The sequence below is a fragment of the Ictidomys tridecemlineatus genome, chromosome 1, assembly GCF_052094955.1.
Source record: "Ictidomys tridecemlineatus isolate mIctTri1 chromosome 1, mIctTri1.hap1, whole genome shotgun sequence".
Classification (NCBI taxonomy): domain Eukaryota; kingdom Metazoa; phylum Chordata; class Mammalia; order Rodentia; family Sciuridae; genus Ictidomys; species Ictidomys tridecemlineatus.
The window spans coordinates 96,000,387-96,025,280 of record NC_135477.1 but is presented as its reverse complement, the minus strand read 5'-3'; the positions used below and the strand labels follow the sequence as shown (position 1 = coordinate 96,025,280).

Here is a 24,894-nt window from a genome sequence, read left to right as displayed (position 1 = left end):
CTCAGTGATAAAGCAATTGCCTAGCAGGTGCAAAGCTTGGCTTGAACCCCAGTACTGAAACCAATCAATCAATCAAATTGATTGATCTTGGGAGTGGGGGTGTGTTTCAGGAAAATTAAAAGTATTCTTGAAAAAAAAATTCTTGGAATTATATAAGATTTTCTTAAGGAAAAATTTCATAATGAAACGTGTATGGATCTAAATATAGGTATTAAATACATGTCATATACCCAATCTCATTTTTGGCACTATGCAATTTATAAAAGACCCAAAATCTCAAAAATGATTATGAACTGGAACAAAATTATACCAACGAAGTGTAATATGATATTTTTTTTCTCTGAAAGGGTGTTATGTTTTCAGCTCTAATAGTACTGAACTTCAAAATGATAGCCCATATGGCTAAAAATGAGGAGAGACCATTTAAATTACTCATCAGTTTCTTTGTCTTAGGAGATTAATTATCTGTCATTTTCTTTGAGACGTTTACCTTCTCTAACATTTCTAACAGAAGGAGCTTAACAATGAGAAGGGCAAAAGCCTTCCAGGATGACACTACAGAATTTCCATCTGTAAAGTGTAGAGTTGTTTGAATTGGTTGGCCACTGTACTTTCTGAAAAGATGGATGAGAATGAGGAAGTACAGCAATTTGAAGCTATGAGTCTATTGCTTTTAATATTGTATGTTACCTGGAAATGGAAGTTGTGGAAGTGCATTATCAAGAGAGAGACTTCAAAGTAGAATACGAAAGAGAAGAGTTAATTTCTAGAGGGAGTTCTAATCATTTAGTAGGCCTGCCAGAGTGGACTTAGATAATATACAGGTATGCTCAATAATATATTGGATGTTTGCCAGTCCTTCAAGCTGAGTTTTCTTACGTTTGGAAGAAAAAGTCTTTTGTGTGTAGGATACTGTTCTTTCTGGAATCCATAAACCTGTTTTATCTATTATCTCTGCTGCAGCAGCAAGAGACTCTTAATTGTAGAATATAGATAATGATAATATTTTAAGAGAGAAGATTTAAAAAAGGATAATTGAAGTGGAATTTTATTTTTTAAAAATAATGGGATATTTTGAAGTTCATTTATGGAGATTTCACATGTTCCATGCTATAATATTGAACTTTTACATGGTTCTTTAAATGTATCAAATTTATACTCCTAGGAAAAACAGTAGGAAAAAAATCGATCTGCCCCATTTTTCCTGGGGTAAAGAGGTCAGGTGTCTTGCCCAAGAGCTAAATACAATAAGTCCGAATACTTTGGAACTTCTGGCTTACTATTATTGATCCAAAAACTTGTTTTCCTATTTGTGCATTGTTATACTTCAGTTACAGTAGTTAGGGCTTCCTGGAAACCAGCCTAATGAATTTTATAGGTGTTGGCAATCTGAATAGTTATCCCGAAAGAGCAAATACACGGGACATCATGTGGGCATGGAAATAAATAAGAGTCAGATGTTCTTTTCAGGATTAAATCATGATACTTGGAGCATGAAAACTAAAAAGGAATTCCCACCTCGATTTCTATTTTTTCTCTACTCCCTTTTCCCCAATCTTCTGTAGACCCTTATGTTGGTACAATTTTATTCTGAAGAGTTTTTTCCTGAGCTAACTGAGATCACAAATTGAATCCAAATAATTTCCACATTCTGGTCTTTACCTAGTCTCTCCTTGAAACCAAACTTTCTTCAATCTATCCCCTCAGGATATTGCTGTGTAGCTGGTGGTCTCATTTGCTCAAAGTGGAAATGGGTCTTAAACCACTCAAGTCACATTGTTTTTCCTTGGACCTGTGTGTATATTACCTACTCTAGTTGCTGTACCTGTTACAGATATCTGGACTGAAATGGGGATTTTACTTTTCATATTGTTTTCGCTATACACAAATCAAAGAAAAAGACAGACTGCGAATCTGCATGTAGGTGGAACTGATGGGAAACTACTCATATCTTGAGAGTGATTCTCTCCCCAGTTACATTATATACTAGAAGTTAGAGTCTACTCTTCATTCTGTTATTATTAATCTTGTTATTTTTATGAACTAATACAATTTTACCAAAAATAAAATTATTAAAAATTTAATTGAATGCTATTAAATTAACTTTATATTTTCATTTCACATATGTATTCAAACATATGTTCATATTTGTATAATTTTACTTCATGATTTTTATTATTCTGAATGTTTTACTATCTATTACATTATTTCTGATATAAGTGAGCATGTTGTTAATGATACACATGTATGAGGAATTGATATAAAGGGATTTTTTTGCATATTCAGGACTTTTAATGAAATACACATAGCTAGTATTTAGTTAAAAATGTTTTTTAAAGTAAATGTTATTTCAGGATGAAAAATTAAATCTCCAGTTTAACAATGGGCCTTTTATTCCTTCTAGCATGACTATTGTTTGTATACACTGGCTAGAATTCATCTGTTGTAGTAGATGGAGAGTTATTGGGTTATATGGAGAGAAAGGAAAACAAGATAGGAATGTTTAGAAGGATGATGATGTACATTAGAAAATGTCAATCAGGCTACAACTGAGTTTAAGGATTGGAACAATCTCTAAACCAATGGATTTGAAAAGGTTTCACCCATATATAAATTTTAAAAATGTTGCTTGAATATATATTTCTCAATTAGTTCTTTTTCCTCCCTATCTTTCCAAGAATTGTTTCACAATCAGTCATGACCAATCATGTTGACATTTTATGTGTAAACAGATAGATAAATGGCTACTTGGGAACAGTAGATATAAACTAGGGCAGTCTTGCCAAAACCAAGGAACATGGTGATCCTTTTAGATGTGTGGAAATCTTTCCACATCCCAACAGAGGAAGAAAACACAACCAATCTCACCTTCAGCTTAATCTGAAATATGTTCTGCCCTCATAACACTTACGTTTAAACTGGCTCTATGTCAAAATATCTTTATGTCAATGCCCAACTCTGGTAAGTGAATATTTATTAAAATTTTCTGAGGAATACTGCAAAGTCCTAAGTGACACTGGTATACATATTAAGACAGTGGGTAAGAGAATGGGCTTTCCTGTGGGATGTGTTTGAACACTCATTTCTCCCCTTACAATTAAGCAAATTTCTCATATTAAACTCTCTGAATGTCAGTTTTCTCATTTATACAATAGGGGTAGCAATAATGGTACCTGACTCAGAGTTGCTATGCTGATCAAATAAGGCAGGAAAGGACTTAGCAGAGTGTCTGGTGCATAATCAACACGTTTTTATTGAGATGGACAATGGGTGTGTGTCCCTGAGAGCCCCTCTTATTAAAGAGTGTATTCAGAAGGCAAGACTCTTACTGATTCTTTACCTAGGACATTTCCCATAGTTGCCTGTGCAGTGAATAACTAGAGGGGGAGTAAGGTCTCCTTTTGGGACATAGAGTATGCTTACTTTTACCTTGCTCTAAAATGCATGTTCCTTCAAGTGTTCCTTAGCTGCAATGAGCACCCATACCTTCAGCATTCATTTGGACCCTCTTCCTCACTACCATGGACCTTGGGGGCAAAGAGACCAACACAAATCTGCTGATACTATGCTATGTGCGCTGTGAATGATATTATTTTGTCTCTGGTCCATAAATCTTGAGTCTCCTGATAGTATTTCTGATGTAGTAATGGGCCAACTTATTAGTTTTAAAGTAGGTAAAATAAATTCCAAACTCAATAGTTTGGTGAAAAGACTAGGAAGCTGAAAGAGAGAGGGTTTTCTGTTAAAAAGGACAAGCACCCCATAGCTTTGGTTCAGGTATTAGAGGACTCCCTGGGACCTGGGACCCTCATGTAAGTCATGCCCAAGGATGAGAGGGGCACAGTAAGGATCCTCCCCCCCACCACCACTTTTTGGTATTTATTTCAAAGACATTACTGTGGTTATTCATAGAGAGATTTCTGTGTTTACAACAGGATATTTCTATGTTTTACATAGAATATTCTCTGTGTTTTACAATTACAAATTTATTTTTAAATTCAGGAAACTTCATCAAGTTAATGATCAAATAAGCTATGGTACACAAAGTAAAATTCTAAAAATAATATTTTTATGCTTGGAAGTACCTTTTAAATAAAAGGTATTATAAGTATATATCTTAATTTTAAAATTTTATTTATTCTAATTTGTTATATATAATAGCAGAATGCAATTACATTAATATTACACAAATAGAGCACAATTTTTCATATATCTGGTTGTATACAAAGTATATTCACATCATTTATGTTTTCGTATATGTGCTTAAAGTAATGATGTCCATCTCATTCCATGGTCTCTCCTACCCCCATCCCCCTCTTCCTCTCCCTCCCCTTTGCCCTATCTAAAGTTCTTATATTCTTCCCATGCTCTCCCCATCCCCATTATGAATCATCAACCTTACATCAGAGAAAACATTTATCATTTTTGGAGGGTATTGGCTTCCTTTGCTTAGCATGATATTCTCCAACTCCATTCATTTACCTGGAAATGCCATGATTCTATTCTCTTTTAATGCCGAGTAATATTCCATTATGTATACATACCACATTTTATTTATCCATTTATCTATTGAAGAGTTTCTAGGTAGATTCCAAAATTTAACTATTGTGAACTATGTTGCTATAAACATTAATGTGGCTGTGTCCCTGGAGTATGTTGTTTTTAAGTCCTTTGGGAATAAACTGAGGAATGGGATGGCTGGGTCAAATGGTGGTTCCATTCCCAGTTTTCCAAGGAATCTCCATACTCCTAACTATTGATGGGCCAGATGGTGTGAGGTAAGGATGCAACAAGCTGCTCAAATGGCATTTGGTTATTGTTTGCTCTCCTCCAGGCAAGAGGAGAAAAGGATATTACCATAATTATGGGACAATAAACCCTGGAGGCCAAACTGAAAGGCAATGTATCTGTGGTAATATTGGTTGGAATCCATACTGCTGAAAAAAAAATGTGTCAACAGTTATGACCTTGCTATTTGACATAAACCATTGGATGGACTGAAATTTTTAGAAGTTTGTTTTATTCTGTTGCAAATGATCTACTGCATGAAACCTAAATTCCATGCAAACTCTTTCAGTGCTGACACAGCTGCAGTTTTGTACCTCATCCTCCTATGGTCCAAGTTGGCTGGGAGTGAAGACAGAGTGCTTGGCTCAGGGTGACCAAAGCAACTGAGAACTCTGAGGCAGATGTCACAGTGTGGTGTGCAGGTGTAAAACAGGATCCTTCAGCCCAGGTTAACAGATTCTGGGAGATGTGCAGGGAGGGAAGCAGTGCTATACTCTACTGAAGCAAATATCTGAGATAAGTCAATTATAAAGAGAAAATATTTGTTTTGGCTCACAGTTCTAGAGGTTTCAGAATACAATTGGGCAGACCCATTGCTTTTAGGTCTCCGGTGGTGGGAAGGGGGCCAGTACATCATAGTGAAAGTGTGTCCCATAACAAGACCTTTCAATTTATGCCCAGGACATGAAAGATATACACATACCTTTCATGTACATACTTCTCTATATGTAGATAGATGGGGGGAGGGAGAGAGAGAGAAAGAGACTGGTGTACCCCCTACTCCCCTTTAGGGTCATGCCCCCAAAGACCTAACACCTTCTAGTAGCTTCACTTAGAATTTCTGCCACCTCCCGTAGTGCAAAGCTGGGACAAAGGCTAAACTTTGGTTCTTGGAGGACATTTAATATCCAAACTGTAGCACGGACTGTGGAATGGAGATTGAGGGAGGAAAGGAGCCTCCCCACTCGCGTCTCCTGTGAAATAGTCCCCTCTGCTACCCTGCATACTATACACTCCTTGCAAGGAGGTAGAAGAATCTCCTGGTACCTATTGCATAACCACTAACCATGCAAGTTCTTGTTATAGTTTACCTCAGGGAAAATGACGATCAAATTCATCAGATAAAGCTTTGGTTAGACTTACAGTTGCTAAAGGAAGTTAAAAGGATATTGCAAGAGGGGCCCTTTGGCCTAGTGTACTATTTTTATTCCCCCCTGTGGGTCCTAAATCTGAACATATAAGGGAATGATGGGTTAGATGCCGGAATTTCTCTGCTCTATGTGCCAGAAAGGTTCTCTTCCTCAGGGACTGTTTTATGTACTATCTCCTTCAGGGCCCCCTAAGAGAAAAAAGACAAGAAACAAACAACAAAAAATCCTTGGAGGAGATAATAATAATAAAAAGGCAGCTTTAAAGTCTCAAAACTACCAAGGACTCCAAGAGGCCATTTTCCCAGTAAAATAGTGCCAGCTGCCTGATACAGCCACCATATTCACTCCTTTTGAAATGTAGCTATTGGCCTGATGTTGAACGTGAATGCCTTACTCATGCAGGATTTGTACTTTCTGGTTTGTCATCTCTGCTTTAGGGCAGGTCCACTTGAAGGGTATCAATGGGGTTAGGAATCAATAGACCTCACTGGGTAAGTGGCAATGGATTATTCATTAGTAAGGCCTCCCTCCACCACTTGAAGTAAAGCAACTCAAACAATGGGGACCTTACACAGGTTCCTCTGAGTGATTTGACCTGGTGAATAAATACTTCAGCTTTGACATATCATGGTACCCACTGGGACCCTGCCACTGTTTAGCCTAAGGCCAAAAACTAAAAGTAGACATGCTCAATCCTCTTTGTGGGCAAACACAAGTTTATCTTTGTAGATCTCTGGTCAGTCCTCCCTTTGATGAACCTTGATACATTTTCCATTAACTATTCTATTTCTGACTCTTTCCTAATTAGATCTACCTGGCCAACAAATACAATAAGATAGTTTGGTCACTGAATGTTACTGTCCTCAGAAATTCTTCATTTCTTTTTGGTTGCCTTCTGGGTAATGACTAGGAAGAAAAGATTATATGCCTTAACATTAAAAAATTCAGATTCTTCCTGCTCACTCAAGCTTCTCTCTTTCCTCTAGCTGCAAGCAAACCCATTGTGTGTTCTGCATATCTCTGGCTTTCCACATCACCCCACAGGAACTGGAGCAAGATTAACAGATCATGCTGATACTTATGTGGCTGGCTGTGCTCTGAGTAATAAAATCGTTTATCTCTGAACTACAAGTTTTGTGTATTCTATGAGAATCCACAATACAGTAACATTAATTTATTAGCTTGTTAGGAGGGTAAAAATCAAATCCCAGACATAGTGGTGATAATTATTTGCAAGTCTATGTCTGAATCTTATTCTCAGTAAGTATTAAAGTTAATGAAAGCTGCTTTTATTTTGGAATCCTATTTTTTTTCCAAAGGCAATAATTGAATGTTATGCATATTGAAAAGAGTCTTTCATGCAAGTTGGTTGTTACCTTTTCTAATTTACAAATTTTATGATTGTGAAAGTGAGATGTTGATGTTAGGGAAAACTATTCTATTACTATCTACTCAAAATTCATGAAAAAATATTCAGTCAAGTAGTACATTCACAATTGAGGATGCTTAAATTAAGGCATGTAGATACTATAATAGAATGAAGATTTAGTAATATCTGGAATTTTGAGTAGACATATTTCTTAAGACTTCTTTCTAAAAAGAATTGCTCTTCTCACAGCTAATATTGAACAGTTACATATGTGCCTTTGAAAGAAAATAAATACTAGACAAGTTGAGGTCTTGAAAAATGTCTGAAGTGCTTCCTTATTGCTGTTCTGGCTATGTGGTCTTACTGTCCTGCTGTTCACCACCCACTGGTCAATCAAATACAGGCAATCAGCAAAGAGGAGACTCAATAACCAACAGGAGAGATGACATGCAGTTTAAACAGCCATCACATGAGCTGACTAAGAAAGGCACAACTCTGAGAAAACACACATTTTATATTTGTATTCCTATCTGGACCCTGTGATTTATTGTCTTCATCAGAAAATATCACTTAAAGGGCAAGATTCAATTAGCGAGACAGATTTTGTTTTTTATTTGAAATACATACATAAAAATTATTTGATTAGGAATATGGTACAGCTTTATCTCTACAATTTCCTGAGTATCTACAAACAAGTGATGCTAAAGGTATGCCTTATGCCATGGAGGAATACAAATTTTTTGTTCTTATTCTGGGGTGAAGCCTTTGTTTTCTTATTGATACTGCTTTGCTCTCCTTGTAATTAGTGGACTATAAACCTGATTTAGTAATCCATACGTGAAGTACAGAATAGAAAAGGGAACTTTGAGTTCTGAATCCAGTAATCACTTTGACCTACCAATGAATGATAGCCTTACACTTCTAGTTATAAACCTGAGAGATTATATACATACATGCATGCATGAATTTACACACATAAACTCTCATACCACTTCTTTTATTTCCATGTTGTTTGATGAGCTTTTATTTGTACCTAATTTTTAATTTGTTATTTTTATATATCTGTTTTGAACTTCTGAAGGCATGTATTTTAAAGGTTACTGCATTCTCTGACTTGTTAATTTTGTAATTTTTTTCTCTTGTGCAGTACCTATTAAGTGAAAACTACTATGAAGCTTTATGGGAAATAAAGAAAGGAATGATATAATCATTAGAATCCAGGATTTTATAATCAGAAAACAGAAATTAATACATGAACATTATGCCAGGTCTAAGATATATATACATATACATATATATATCTGATATATATATTGTAATGGAGATGTCAGACAAAAAATATGCTAGAAGGACAACAGTTCACTTGGATTTGGAAGGTTTGCAAAGGAAGGTTTTCAAAGACAGTTGTTTGAAGCTAGGGCTTGAGGGTTAATGGAGAGCCTAGATATTTTATAATAATTATATATTTGATTCTCACAACTTTTGTATTCTTTTAATTCTATTTCCAGAAACATAATTGCTAAAAACAAGTTATTCTTAAGAATATGTCAGGTTTCCTCAAGAATTCTAATTTTTTAGTTCAGGATTTCCAAACACTGTAATCATACCTACAGAAGTAAACAATATTTACATCATGACTTAGATGTATATTAAACTAAAGCAAAAATTTGACAAAACAATATTTATTCTCATGGTATTAATTTTTATTTTTATTAAGGTATTACTTACATAGTGAAACAAGCAAATCCTAAGCATGCAACTTGACAAGTTTGTACATTGGGGTATATAATACTATAGAGTTAATCAAGAAACAGAACATTTCTAGGCCTCATGAAGGAGGCCTCATGTCCACTTAATAGTCAACACCCCCAGAAGAGATAACTGCTATTTGGAATTTTATCAACATATATGAGCTTTGCTTGATTTTGAAGTATCTGGCTTTTATCAGTCAACATTATATCATTGCTGCCTACTCTTAATTATTTTTTTGAATTTATGATAAACTACCAGTAGTTTTTTTTTCTTTTGAGATATAATTTACATATTATAAAACTCACTATTTTAAATTTTTTTTTGTAGTGGAATACAATACCATTATTTTATTTATTTATTTTTTATGTAGTGCTGACGATTGAACCCAACACTTCACATGTGCAAGGTGAACATTCTACTACTGAGCCACAACCCCAGCCCCTAAAACTCACTATTTTGAAGTTTATAATTCAGTTGTTTTATAGGACTGTGTGTATTTTGGTGTATGTAACGTCCTGTTTGTACTGAGAAAATCCGGGTTGGTCAGGAGTGAGATCTTAGGACCTTCTTGGGTCCTTTGTAATCATGTGCACAGTTCCAGATACATGCACAGACTTCCACATGCATGTGGCATTTGAGAATCCTAGGGATGTACTAGAACTTTCCAAAGCCTCTTAGGACATGACATTCCCCAACATTTTAAGTGTTTTTGTTAGCCTATTTTTTTTTTGCCCCAGTTGTTATCTACTGCTTTAGGCATTCCTGATGTTTACCACTGACTGTAATTTTTTAAATTAGTGTAACCAGAGAAAGATCTGTTTTCACTAAGCAAACTCCAATCAGGTCAAATAAATCCAGATTTGTGACTGGGTTTTTTCCAGGAAGTCATCAGAAAGGTCAAATAATGACAATTCCTTGGGAATGTGGTTAAAGCAGATATAATCTAAATCTTTCTGGGTTCCCTTGGAGGGTGTCTAGTCTTCTGAATCTCCTGCAAGTGCAACTTTTGCTTTTCAAGTCTATTGCAAAGGTGAGATGGATGGGTAAGAATAAGGAAAGTTAAAATACTGCACAGTATACTGTTTTGTTTTGTTTTGTTTTTTAACCAAGATTCAGCCAGCTTTTCATTTGTTGGAAATCTTTGTTTAATTTCAGAGTCTTGAAAAATCTGGTTCTGATAATTTTGCTTTGTACTCATTGCTTCTGTGAAGAATAAAATTTTCAGAGATCCTTACTCCACTATATTATTGACATCATGAACTTATACTTGCTATTTTATTTTTTACACACTGTAATATTTTAAATTTCCTATTGAAACAATACCAAAAACTGATTTCATGGTCTACTCAAGGGTTGCATTCTACATATTTAAAAGTCAAGGCACCTAGTTTACCTAAGGGTATTTACACAGTTTCAGTAACAAGTAGCATACACTTTTGTGGAGCACAAGCTTGAATGCAATAACTTTAGATGGGGCTTGAAAGTATTCAGTAGCATGCAGAGAAACAAAAATTGAGACTACGTTGGATGCTATAGGGTAATTTAGCCTCTCGCCTAGAATGTATACCTGGATTATTGTGAAGCAGGAAGCCAAAATAAATTTTGATTCAAATTGTCTATTTGAGCTACCTCACGTTTCTACTTCCATTTTCATACATAACTATTTTATGAGTTGAATTGTGTGCTACTCCCAAATTCATATGTTGAAATTCCAACTACCAGTAGTTCAGAATGTGACTATGCTTGGAGAGAGGGCCTTTTCAGAGGTAATTAAGGTAAAATGAGGTCCTATATGTGGGCCTTAATCTAGTATGATTAGAGTCCTTATAAGAAGAGAAAACCAGGACACAGTCAATACAGGGTTGAAAAACCACGTGGAGACAAAGGGAAATGGTCATCTGCAGGGCAAGGAGAAAGGCCTCACCTCAAAAGAAACAAAACTAGTTGACACCCTCATCTTTGACCTCAACCCTCCAGAACTGTGGGAAAACAAATTTCTGTTGTTTAAGTCATCTAGTCTCTGATATTTTGCTACAGGATCCCTATTAGACAAATACAGCTATTGTGTGTGTGTGTGTGTGTGTGTGTGAGAGAGAGAGAGAGAGAGAGAGAGAGAGAGAGAGAGAGAGAGAGAGAGAGAGAGAGAGAGAGGGATAGAGAGAGAGAGAGAGAGAGAGAGAGAGAGAGAGAGAGAGAGTGTGTGTGTGTGTGTGTGTATACACATTTTGCTCAGGCCTCTTTTCCACTTGTTTTTTTCCCATTTAATCAAAATGACATTGTTTTCAATTAAGCTTTACATATGAGAGTCATAAAGCCCTAGCTACTTCCCCACTCCCCTTACAGACATCAACAACATGTTGGTATACATTTTGGAAATAATGTGTTTTAAAATAAATTACTCTTTTATCTGCCAATTGGAGTTTTCGTATGAGTTTTGAATAATTTTCAAATCCTGAGCAAATCATCCAGACTACAAGGTCTGCTGAGATAAATGTGTTTTCTTTGTTCGCCTTTTCCTTATCCCATGAAACTCAGCATCCACCCTATTTTTGCGTTAGGTTAAGCTACAGGCTTTACTCTGGAAGCAGATAGTTGTAGAATTGTGATTCCATCTTTTCTGCTTGATCAGTCCTTTTAAGTTGATGACCCTTAGCATCTTCAATTTTAAGTTGAATTAGATGTACTAAGAGGGAATCGTTTTCCTGGTTTGATCTGCTCAGGTGGTTTTAACCCTATTTGAGTGGTGAGGCTGTTCATTTGGGTCCAAATCATGTGCTCCACCAGATGAGTGAAGGCTTACTCACTTTTACTTTGACCTGTAACCTGCTGTGTTACTCCAATTGAGTTCAGTATGAATGCTCAACATCTTCAAGGTTTCAAGGTCCATAAATCTCAACCACAGTACAAGGAACCACATCTTCTTCTATCTTCTCACCAGCCCGATAACCTCATGTGGAGATTGTTTTAAACAAAAGTATTTCAAAAAGGAAACATATAAATAATAATTATCTTTTAAAATAGTTTCGTTAGCTGTTTGTTTAGGTTATTTTGGTGGGAAGAACAAACTGTTTTCCTGTTACATTCAGTTGCTTTTTTTTCCCCTTCTTCATGTCATTTTGATTTATGGGATTTTTTTTTTCATTCTTAATAGCTCAGACAAGTTACAAGCATGGATGTAAAAAGTTGGCAGTGTTTAAAGGGCATCATTTTCACATGTGTCTAGATACTCTGCAAATGAACTACATCATGAAATTGGAGATAAGCATGTCAGAGATTACTAAGCTTTTCTTAAACACTCTAAAACTTTACATACCAATTTATAACATTTGTACTTAGCATGTGTGAGCTGTTGGTTTAGGAACTGACATTTACTGTTGTGGGTGACTATGACTCTTATGCCTCCCAAAAGATAAATGAACTTGATTTGAAATATCTCCTGTGAAATAAATTTCAATTAAAAAAAACAAGCTATAATTAAAATCAATAACAATAACATCTGGATATCTGAGATGTTATTGCTCTTTACTATCACAGCAACAATTACAGATAATATAGGTAGAATGGAGTTTAAATGGTTTTCTACTGATATTTTAAAAAATAGAAAGTGGTCTTAATGAATCATTAAGACTTAAAAAATAAAAAGGCATACGGAAGAGAACTTCCATAGAACAACTTCTATTATTTTGCTTATTTACTTTTTGATTTCACTTTGATCAGTTATCCTAGAGGACTCCATTCTCTTTGAAACCCTCTAAGCAACAAGGACTTCATGGTGGTTCATTAGGATACATGTAAACTCCCTGGGCGGGGTGGGGGTGTGGTAGGGAAAGGGGAGTAAGGTGCTGCCTTACTTAGCTTCACAGTGGCTGCACATCAAATTCTGAAGATTCACAGACATAGATTCCATATTCACAAGCAGTGAACTGAATAGTAACCTGTACCTTTTCTCCCTCTCTGAGGTAAAAAGAGTTTTACCAGACACTGAAACCCTGCAGAATATTCTGGATGTATTCTCAATCTGTTTTGACCAGTTGTACTCACTTGGAAAAAATAAGACACATGAAAATACAAATTTGGAAAAGAAAAAGAAATCTAGAAAATGAACATCTAAGTCTTGAAATATTTAGAATGATGCAGAGACTGATAATATTTAGACTCTGGTCAGGCTCCTTAAGGTTTTACATGGCTAGATATCTATATAGTAGTTTCTTCTGTTCTGTTTCAATAATTAAAGGTTATAGGTTCAAAATAGGCTTGATTTTAATTTGTGAACTAAACAAACTGACCCTGTGTGCAAGGCAAAAGAGAAATCTACTGACAGTTGATTTTCTAAGTAATCTCAAACCAGGGAAGCTATCATTCTAAAAGGCAGGGAGATAAGGTAATTAAAAGACCAATGAAGAAGTCTTGGTTTTTCCCTCTCTAACAAATTCATTTACCTACTTTGTATCAGTTCTCAAGTCTACTAGCAGGAGTTGGTGCAAGGCAAGTCAGTGTCCTGTAGCCCCAAGAAAGAGAAGTCAAGGAGAACAGCATGAGTCTCTAGACAAGTCTGGGAGGTGGCTGTGATGAACATGGGGACAAACCAGCAAGGGAATGGGCACATTTTTTAGGAGCTATGGTTCTCAAGGGTTTAGTGTCCTTTTTTTACCTAGAAGTTTGCAAAGCTAGAATAAATAATCTCAGATTTTGTAGTTCCACATTTTCTGGGCTTCCCATTCAAAACTTACATAAGCTTTCATGCTCCAACTAGCCTGGGTGCACCCCCATGGCCAACAGCTTTCATGGGGAGAATAGGAGGAATTTCTTTTATTCCCTTTGTAATAAGAAACCATTGCTATTAAAAAAAAATAAGTCCATGCAATAACTTCCAATCTATATTACTAGCGAATGGCTTTTTTTAGCTTTGGCTCAGACACATGCATCTGATGACCCAGTAGAAACTACTACTTAAAAAAAGTCTTTAAAATACTGTGTCCAAAGCCAGGGTTCACTGCCTTATCACCCTTCAAAACTCACTCTCTCTTTCTTTCACTTTCACTCTTCCATCACCTGTGGCTATTTAGTGAGTGGCATCTTAGTGTGGGCAGCATGCTTGACTGCCTCCTCCTTCCTCTATTCCACTAACTACATTCATTCAAATCACCAGGCCTAGGGATTCTTCCTAAATATCTTTCCTCACTTGGTACACCACTGAAAGCAAAGTACCTAGGGAACTTTAATTGCCCTTTATCTGGGCACTCCGTCTTCTGTTTCTCCTTTCTGCAATTTGTTCTCTGAATTACAAAATCTGTTTTATCTCTCTTCTACTTTAAATCATTACACTTTTTATTTCTCTAAGAACAAATTAAAACTTCTTTATCCAGTGCAGGAAACTTCTTCACTCATGCTGTTCTCCTTGACTTCTCTTTCTTGGGACTACAGGACATTGACTTGCCTTGCAAACAACTCCTGCTAGTCTCTACTGACCTATCTGGCTTCATCTCTCACCTCTGCTCTTTCGTATTATGTTGTTACCACTTTGAGCTGACGTGACATCACTGTTTCAAGGCTTTTGTACAAGTGTTTCATTTTGCCAAGCCATCATTTACCTTCCTATCACCTGGCTAATCTTCATTATTTTTCATCATTCACCTTAAAGTTTACTTCTTCCAACCCTTCCCTAACCACCTCCTCTCTTTCCCAGGAAGTTTAAGCTGGTGACTCTTTTTGATTTTCTCCTACCTGCTGGATTCTGCCAACAAAGCTCCCATCTCTGGAGCAGCCTTGCCTGATAACTTGTGTGTCTCTCTTTTAATTTTCATCTCTTACAGATGCAAATCTATAAAACAGGATTTTTCTTTTTTTCTTTTTGCATCGTAGTTATAAAGATGAATTGCCTGATGTGGAATATGGAATATAGCAACAATTTTAAACATGGTAGATATAACTACTACCAATACTTCTGTGACATGCTGTTTCATTTAGAGTGGACATGGAGACTGCCTTTTCCATTAAATAGTGCAAAAGGATTTGGAAACAGGGTAGAAAGTAGGAATAAAGAAATTAACTGAAATAAATTAAAAGGTTGGTCATGGCTTCTTAAATTGCTTCTTAGACACACTTCATTACCAGTTGCTAGAATTCAGTACAGCAAAAAATCTCCACTGGGATGCCTCATTTGGAGTTGTGGGCTCCCCAGCCCGGCCTGATATGGGTGTCTGACTTTCATGTCAATGCCTGTCCCCACCCTGTTTGGAAACAAGTCACTGCACATTCTCTGGCTCCCTAACTCTGTCAGAGGGAATGACGGATGTGGTATTGGTGCAACCCACATACACTCACAAAGAGCAAGGCTGAGCAATACGACCGCGAGTAATTAAAAACAACCTCACTCCCTTGGAAACTGCCCCCACCTCCTGCCACCCTGGCCTCTGCTATCTTGGCACTGTTGGTCTACAGTTTTCTGGCTGTGCTTTCTGCCAGCTCACTTTAGCTGGCATGGGCACACTACACATTTGGCAGTCTTTGTCCTCATTACTGAACTCCTCTGTGGAGCTGCCAGGCTTTGGTCAAAGGCTGCAGGGCCACTTTGAAGTCCTTCCAAACATTTGCGCCTATGGTTGGGAAGTTGGCTTCTTACAATGTGTACTTTCTCCACTTTTTTTTTCCCTGACATGATATATGCTAGTTGATTTCTAATTTTATTTCAGAGTAGAGGTAAAGAAAATAGGAAACGTTTTGACCTGCCAGAGAAGGGATACAAACTCTCCATCTGTTCCTATATCACACATTCATGCATATTTCCCAAAGAAACAAGTTAGTTATCTATAAAACAGATATAATTTTATATAGATAACTTCCTGAAATATTTAGGTAGAGATGATTAAAACTAAACCAAAAAAAATATATATACTGTATACATGGAATTTCCTATTTGCAAGTTGGTTTGCAAATGTTGTTTTAATGTTGTTTTCCATAGGATCTTAGTTAGTTGTTCGGAAAATAAAGCATCAACTATTCTGTTTAAATAATAAAATCTGCCTGATTCTCTGCTGCTAGCTTAGTCCCATATATCAACCCTTTAGGACTGATGGGGGTAGAACATTCTCTCATGCCATCACTCTTGGAATTTGACAGAAAATAAAGCAGTACTCTCCATGGCGTCTAGCTAACTGCTTTCCTTTTTTCCATTTCCTTTCTAGTTTAGGAACTCAGGACACAGCACAATTCTCTAAAAGCAGCAATGTTTAGGAAATACCTGACACCAACATTGTCAAGCCTCTCCCAGCCACACCCAACCAATCACACAAAGTAACAGACCTGGGGCTTACTATAATTCTCTCTCTCCACTCGTTAGCAATTCCTTTTCTTCTCTGAGGGATGAAGACTGGGTTGTGTTTGCCAACCTAATCATCAATGAAGTATCTCAAACTTCTTTACGGATATTATCAGGTCAATTCTGAAAAGATTTTAGATGGTCTTTTCTATGAACCAAAGCAATTTTGAGATATCCAATTTCCTTATGATTCATGGATCAAATTGAGGATAGATTTCTAGTGTATTCGTTTTCACATTCACAGTTTGTACGTTAGGCCTGATTTTCACAGCATGGGAGAGGATTTGTACACAATTGAGGCATTTTGGAAGAGCTGCAAATTATAGTTGTTTTTTTAAGAAATAGTACCAATAAAAGAGGATACTTAGAAAATGACTTTATCAATATTATTCTCTCCTGTTACCACAGAACCCTGCATATTTCTCTGTTATTTTAAAAATAAATTTTGTTTTATAATTTTCTGGCATAAATAGAATTATGAACTCCTTAAGGATGCTACTTTTTTCATTTCTGTTTCTACAATGCACACAGTATGTACATAAAAATAAATTATTATTTTTAAAAATGGCTGAAGAGTACAATGGCACAGAGCTCCATAAAAGATCCAAATGACATGAAACTACAAACACTCCCAAATCAAATCAAAACAAAAACCATTCATGTTTTTCTTATGTACCTCATTGTGCAAATATTATTGTGGAGCATATTTGTTTTAAGAATGTTTACTAGAATTTCATTTCCTGTTTTCAATAGATCTTTCTCATTACTTACAAGAAGTAGCCCTTGATTTTCAGCACACTGAGTCCTCTTTGTTTAATCCTTTGGCATCTCTTTGAGAATCCCTCCTTTTAAGAATAATTGCTAAATCCCAAACTGTAGAGAAGATAAAAGAAAATACAAAAGATTGACTGAGGTATATAATAATTTATAGGATGACTATTTCTAAGATTGGCTGTGATAAAAAAATTTGAATTTTGAGGAAACCAGCTTAATTACATTCTTTTACAGATTTAGCAACTGACATCATTACAGCCTAGTATTGGCATTAAGCTCCATTCACCCTTTAGAGCTGGCTGCAAACGAGAAATGCACAGATGAGTTTATCCTAAGAACTGCATCTGGCCCTGGTAGAAATCTCTTTAACAGTAACTGGCATGTAGCTGGGGCTGGAACAGCAGATGTTGCTTTGCAGTTTGGGACTCTTCTCTAAAATCCACTGAAAACATGGGCCTCGTAGCAATTTGGCCAACTCAAATGGAATCTGAAAGCTCTGGTTCTCTCGTAGGCTAGCCCTTGCATCTCTAACAAGACAGAAGTCTGTGGGAATGTGTTGGTCTTGGCCTTTGAGGTTTTCAAACAAAACAAAATTGACACACAAAGCTTATTTCTCTGCAAATGTAGGTAGTGGATGGAAACGTGGATAGACTGTCTCACCATCATCTCTGAATGTAAAAACTGAGTCAGAAAAAAACTAATATTCAAATTTTCTGCATACCTTCTGTTTTCTTCTCAGGATATGAACTACCAGAGTAGCATCCTATTCACCGGGTTTTCCTTTGCTTGTTAAGTAGTATATGTGGTTCTGAAGTGTTAACTTCACTGTAGGAGAGCTGTGAGATTAGTATTAAGGGAAAGAATGACAGGAGGCTTCCAGACAGCCCTGCCTGCCAATGTGTCTGGCAAACTTCCACACACCTTTGCCGGTGGGCTCTTAGGGAGTTTATGTAGAGGAATAGGTATCAGGCTGCAAAGCACACCCCTAGCTCATCACTAGAGTAACATCAACATCACTAGGTTGTTTTCCTCAAATTTAATGTTTTATTTTGGCAAAGATGACTAAACTAAATGAGAACAAATTGATAGATCTTGACTAGCATACACAACATCTCAAACTTACTCAGCCAACTCTTCAAAATACTCTTCCCACTTAAGTCCTCTGGAACTTGTGTCTAAAATATTTTCAAAGTATTTTAATATATATCATTACTTATCTTTTCAGAATGCCTTCAAATTATTATTACTCTCCTTTTATAAATAAGATCATTATTGATCAAAGACATTAAGTAATTATCTTAAGACCACAAAGAAACTAAGTGTAGAATAAGAAATAATAACTAGGTATAAAATCAGAATAATAATTAGGTATAGAATCGGAATATGACAAGAATCTCGTTTGTGTAACTTCCTACTCTTCATTTTCCTCACTAAAAATAAACAACTTTCTTATATTACATGAAATATTACAGACATATATGACAGATTTCTAACTTTCTTTGAGATGACAGATGTAACTCAAAAATTTCTAAGATCTATGTTATATAAGTTCTTTGTTTTACAACTTTTGCTATCTCTTCAGCCCAAGTTCTCTCTTATGCATTTGTCAGTTCTTCCCATTCAACAATACTTTTTTCCTTCTAGGGGCAGATAAGAGTGGAATTTTTGCAATTAGCAAGGATCACTGAATAATGAAAAGAGTGGCAAAGATCTCATTAATTTCAATAGGTCCCTCTCTTCTTATAGATGATAATCTCTGTTGTAGAGTATAATAAAGCAGATGATGACAACACAAGTGAAAAAAAATAATAATTGATAAATTTCAATGATGTATTGTGACATTCTGACTCTTTCCTTCACCCACTCCACTAAATTAGAAGTTAGGATAGAATGGAACATGAAGGACCCCTGGACTAAGGATGACCAGGAACTGTTCAAGTATCAGGGATCCAGAAAAAATATTATTCAAGTATCAATTCTTACCCACGTAGGTAACTTGATGGTCTCCACTCTTAGTGCCAGAAAAGTTCCCTCTGACCAGTGTTCATGTCTCCTCATAACTTCCTTCTTCATGTTTCCATGTTAGTATCCCACCACTTTTTCTGGAAATGACTTGGTCATCTCTTCAGGGCCTGATCATAAAGTTAAATCTTCTGGATACTATTTATCCTACTAATTAACTCTACTTTTATGGAAGTGCAAAGGTAGAAGTTGCTCCTGAACACCTGAAAAACATAATATTCTTTCCATTTTGTTCCAGCTGTAAATGGAGCCCGCTGCATAAATGGATAGAATAGTGAACTGTGAACATAAATTATAACTCTCTACCTCACTTCTACTTAATGTCTGATTACTTATCAAAATCTGCCACGATCATTAAATTCTGTGGAGGTGGAGGCAATATTTCTCTTGCTTCCTTTTTTATCCCTGGTGCATAGCTCAATGCCCATTAGAGAGGATGAAAGAATAAATAAGTAAATAAATGACCAAGGAAAAAACAAAAGTAATATTCTCTGGGAGAATCCTTAGAGATTTTTCATTTATTAATTTATTCAAAACTATATATCTTTTTATTCAGAAAAATAATTTTTCTTTCTGTGAAGATCACAATTTGGTAACCAAGTATTGGCTTTCATAGTGTAGAGGTTTCTTCCTCCAAAAGACCCAAGGCCAATCTTGCATAAACAACAATCTGTCAGCCTGCTGATGGCTTTTGATCAGTTCCAGCTACACCATTGGGCTTCTTATTTCAGTAAAATATGCCTTTACTAAATCATTGTGACAAGCCCACAGTGAGGGTGTTTGCTGCTAACAAAGGACCAGACTCCAAGACAAAGAGGTATTGTACAGAGCAGAGGAAAACATTTGCATCCCAGGACCAAAGCCAATAAACTGTAACCATGCAATCATCTAATCCACTGGGCAGGACAGAGGTCACCTCCAGAGAGGAAATTTTCCATCCCTGCCAACTACAGGATAGAGGAGTTGCTAAAGTACACGAGAACAAGATCCTAGGAGTAAAACCAATTTGGAAATTGGGCAATGGCTCTGGAATACTGATTACCACATACCAAATTGAGCTGACCAGAATTCATTTTCTTATTTATTTGTGCATGTTTTTTTTTCTTTTTCCCAAAAATATCTAAGGTTAGTTTTCCAGAAAATATTTTTATCATGAGGGCAGTTAAGAAACACATAGGTTAGTTTAGGAATATCAAAGCAAGGATCATTTGAAATGGGCATATTAGGTTCTTGATGTGTTTTTGCACTTTTGTTTGAATCTTAACATATTTTATATTTTAGGAATTTACAACACTTCAGAGTTAAGCCACACTGAAAACTTAATGCCGTCTTCTAACAAGAACTGGCTTTCATATGTTTCATATCTTTATACTTATGCCTAGTATTAGCCCAAGATTATATATGAGTTTCAATATTTCAGTGAAGGAAAAACTAATTTGCATGTTCTTCAAAATAATAAGGATAAAAAGATAATTATGTTTATTAAGGAAATTTTGGGAAATATTTTAAAACAGGCATTAAATTTACTGAATCAATATTGAATATATGTGGATGCTAACACAATATGGGAAGGGGAGGGAAGAATACAAGTTCACTGGATTAGACAAAGGGGAATGAAGGGAGGGAGTGAGGATAGAAATAGGAAAAACAGTGAAATGGATCAGACTTAACTTTCCTATGTTCATAGTGAAACTGTTTGATCGGTGAAACTCCACATTGTGTTCAACCACAAGAATGGAATCCTAGTTAGAATAAGTTATACTCCATGTATGTATAATATGTCAAAATATGCTCTGCTGTAATGTATATTTTAAAAGAACAAATAAAAGTAAGTAAGTAAAAAGGAAAAATATTGAATAGTGTTTATTATACTTGGAATCAATCTTTTATCTTTTATTAGTTTATTCCATTCACAAAGATGAAACATCTACTTTGTAGTATGTGTCAGACTATAGGACAGATTTCATGTGGGAAATTAGTGTCATATAATATCCACCAACATCTTCTGGATTACATGAAGTCTTAAAAATAAACCCAGATATTATGAAAAATTAAACATATAAATGTATAGAGAAAAATAAGCCACATCCTCATAAACGTCAAATAGATGTTAACAGTTTTCAAGATTTCATCCTCTTTGTTTTATCTACTCTCCCTCCAATTTTTTGAAGTTTTTAAAGCAAATAACTACATCATATCATTTTACCACTACATACTTGACTACATACTTGTAGAAATATGTAAAATTTATTATGTAACTTAAAATCTATTTTTATGCTTAATAAACAATAAATCATTTGTTTCACCTAATAGTCTATTATTTAAGTTCCTCCACATATTTACTCTTGAATATTATATGAATTTGAAAATTTTGGGGAAAAGTAATTTAAAATAAAAGCAATGATGCTTTTACCAACATGAAATTACTAAACTTATTTTAAAAAGTTTTTGGTACTGGGGATTAAACCCAGGCCACTTAACCACTAAGTAACATCCCTACCCCTTTTCTATATTTCTATTATTTAGAGACAGGGTCTCACCGAATGGCTTAGGGCCTTGCTAAGTTACTGAGGCGGGTTTTGAACTCATGATCCTCCTGCCTTAGCCTCCAAAGCTGCTGGGATTACAGGCATGAGTTGTCCCACCAGGCTAAATTTACACTTAAAAAATCTTATTCACTTGAAAAAAACCTTAAATTTACTTTAAAAGCATTGTCTAGTGTGTCATAGTACTCAGAATCAGGTGTCTTTTTAAAAAGTTTTAATATTTGGCTAATTAATTGCTATAATTATATCATTATCCAGAGTATTTCTCCTTTCTTTCTCTTCTTTGTCTCAAATAAAGCCACGTTTGATTTGATCGCATAAACCTTTGAATGTTATCTACTGATGTCCTCTAGTATTTAACTTTTGAGGGCGAAGTTTCTGGAAGACTCTTTCCACCCTATCTCCCTGTTCATTTATGCTTCTATTGGAATAATAGACCATGTCAATAAAACTTGGTTTGGGAATATTAAGGAATGCTAAGCCTGAGTCAAGAATCACTAAAACAACTTGCCTGGATATTTTTAGTGTCCTTTTTGTTAGGTACAAGCCAGGCTTGTTTGGACCTCCTGACATTAGAGAAATTCTGTCCAAATTAACTGCTATTCTTCAAATCAATCTGAAATCTTTTGAAGACTAAACTAGCAACATCAAAATGTTTATTATTAATAGTTCATTACAAAACACAGTGTTTGCTTCTAAGAAGCTTAGAGTTATATGGAGATTTTTATCCCTACTTCATTAAGATTCATGTAGCTTTGAAAAAAATCCTCTCTACCAAGGGTGTAAATCATTGGAAAAGGGTAATTTTGGTTTTTAGCTCTGCATTTCTGAACTTTGATAGGCTTTGAAGTGAAAGAAGGAAAATTAATCCTTATTAAAATTTAGACCACTTTTTGTAATAAAGAGATGTACACTTGTTTAGTATATTGATACAGCTTATTTTTATGGTTTGTTAGGCCATATCAGTAGTTGGCTCCTACCAAATTCATTATTCGTTCATTCAATATTTATTGAGTTTCTATTCTGTCCAATAATATAAAGTGTATCCATGAGTAATCTAAATAAGTCAAAATGCTTGGTCTCAAGTAGCTTATCATTAACTATGGAAAACAATGAGGTAATGACTATGAAAGAACAGAAGTAGGCTAACCTGGACAGAATGTCTAGTTTCTCACTGTCCTGCTTCATCGTTGGTATTATCCTGACTTCACATTGGTAAATGATTTGTGGAACCCTGTCTGGGATTTGTTCCTTAGAAGGTGTCTGACACTTATTTTTAGTCTTGCCTTTTCCTTCCTTGTCCTGGCTTCCTGTTCTATCTCTGTAAGCCATTTCCACCTACAGTCTAGACACGAACCACTTGAAGTTGCTTCTAGTTCTATGATTTACATGTTTGTGAAAGAATGAGGAAGAACCAGAAGGAGAGGCATATGTCTCATATAAAAGTTGAAGTCTAGATATAGTTCAGAAATTTTCCTGGAGCAAGTTTGTAAAACTATCTCAGTCAAATGAGAAACCCTTTTAAACATTCTAAATAAAAACATAAAAATAATTCATAGCATTAAAGCCCTGGGTTAAGTGGATTTAAAATGGATGAGAGAATTCCAGCATCTGGAAAGCCTTGCCCATTCAGGTGTGGTGGTGCATGGCTATAGTACCAGTGACTCAGAAGGCTGAGGCAGGAGGATCCCAAGATCATGGCCAATATTGGTAACTTAGTGATACCCTGTCTCAAAATTAAAATTAAAAAAGCCTGGGGATATAACTCAGTGGCATAGTGCCCAGTGGTTCAATTTCTAGCACCATAAACAACAAAGAGAGAGAGAGAGAGAGAGAGAGAGAGAGAGAGAGAGAGAGAGAGAGAGAGAGAGATATGGCAGGGACTTGTCCATCTGTCTGCATCAATGAAAATGTGAAGACTCAGTTAAGCATATCTTGGTTCCCAATTAGCTTTAACCTAAGGGCTTAAAATTTAAGCAACTCATTTTTACCATTAAAAATTATTAAGATTTCTGTTCATCACTGCTGTGGATTTATGACCTTCTACTAAATGTGATTTGCTTTCCTTCTACAGTTCCTTTTTTGTCTTTTCTTACTATGTATATCGAAGAGAATGAAAATCGTTAAGTGTAAAATTTCATTAGTTTCCTACATGAATGATGCTTTTGATGAAGAATGATTTTCTACTATTAGTTTGGATTCAAATGAGTCAAGAGATTTCCTCATCCATTCCATATTTTAGAATCATACCTTAGTAAAACTTTAATGAAAATGCCACTCAGATAATATTAACCTGGGCATAAAAGGATGGTTTATTAATTTGCATATGAAGAAGTACACAAGTAACACTTGATTGCATTTTGTTTTATTTTTACAAAAGGGGACAAGGGGAAGAAGAAAAAGAGGAGAATGAGGAGGAAGTACTGGTGGTAGCTGTGAAGGAGTAAATAATTACTAAAGAACAGTTGATTCATCTTGCCTTTTTTTCACCTATGCATAATGTATTTGAAGGGAAATCATTAGCTATAATTTCCAATCTTAGCCTCCCTGTAGTTCATATACAAACTTTGACAGTGGAAACTTGCAAAAGTTTGCAATGATGTATAGCATTTGTGTGTGTGTTTGTGTGTGTGTGTGTGTGACAGAGAGAGAGAGAGAGAGAGAGAGAGAGAGAGAGAGAGAGAGAGAGAGAGAGAGCGCGCTAGAAAAAGTCCAGCTGAGGGTTAAGAAATCATTCCTCTTATCTGCATGGCTCCCACAGCCCACTGCAGCATGTGTCCTATAGACTAATCCAACCAGAAGTGAAAACACATTTATTTGGAAAAGAAACAACTTGTTATATTTTAAAATGAGATCATGATTCTTTATTGAGAATATAATCTAATTTACAAGGGTTATTACTAACGTCTTTTAAAATAAATAATAAATTGAAAGGATAATAAAAATACTCTGGTCTCAGTTTAGTTCAAGGAGGTGCTGATGTGGCATACTGCTTAGGACTGAATGTTCCTGTCCCCCAGATTCCTATATTGAAGCCTTAACTCCCAATGCGCAAGCAATGGGGAATCTTTGAGAAGTACCTAGGTTCAAATGAGGATGGGTTTCTTATAATGGGACTAGGGGCTTGATCTCGAGCTTGTTCTCTCTATCCATCAGGTGAGGACACAGAAAAAA

General features: G+C 35.7%; 1 long non-coding RNA gene across 3 annotated transcripts in view; it reads left to right on the top strand.

Moving 5' to 3' along the window:
• Nucleotides 1-24,894, top strand: part of LOC110598429 (uncharacterized) — a 131,226-nt gene that overhangs the window by 60,905 nt on the left and 45,427 nt on the right. For 2 of the 3 annotated variants that reach the window (XR_013437105.1, XR_002484289.3), the window contains one exon: nucleotides 6,926-7,064. The exons of the other annotated variant lie outside the window; for it this stretch is intronic. This is a non-coding gene — a long non-coding RNA (uncharacterized LOC110598429). Of the gene's footprint in view, nucleotides 1-6,925; nucleotides 7,065-24,894 lie in introns of those variants that run through there. 3 annotated transcript variants of the gene reach the window in all.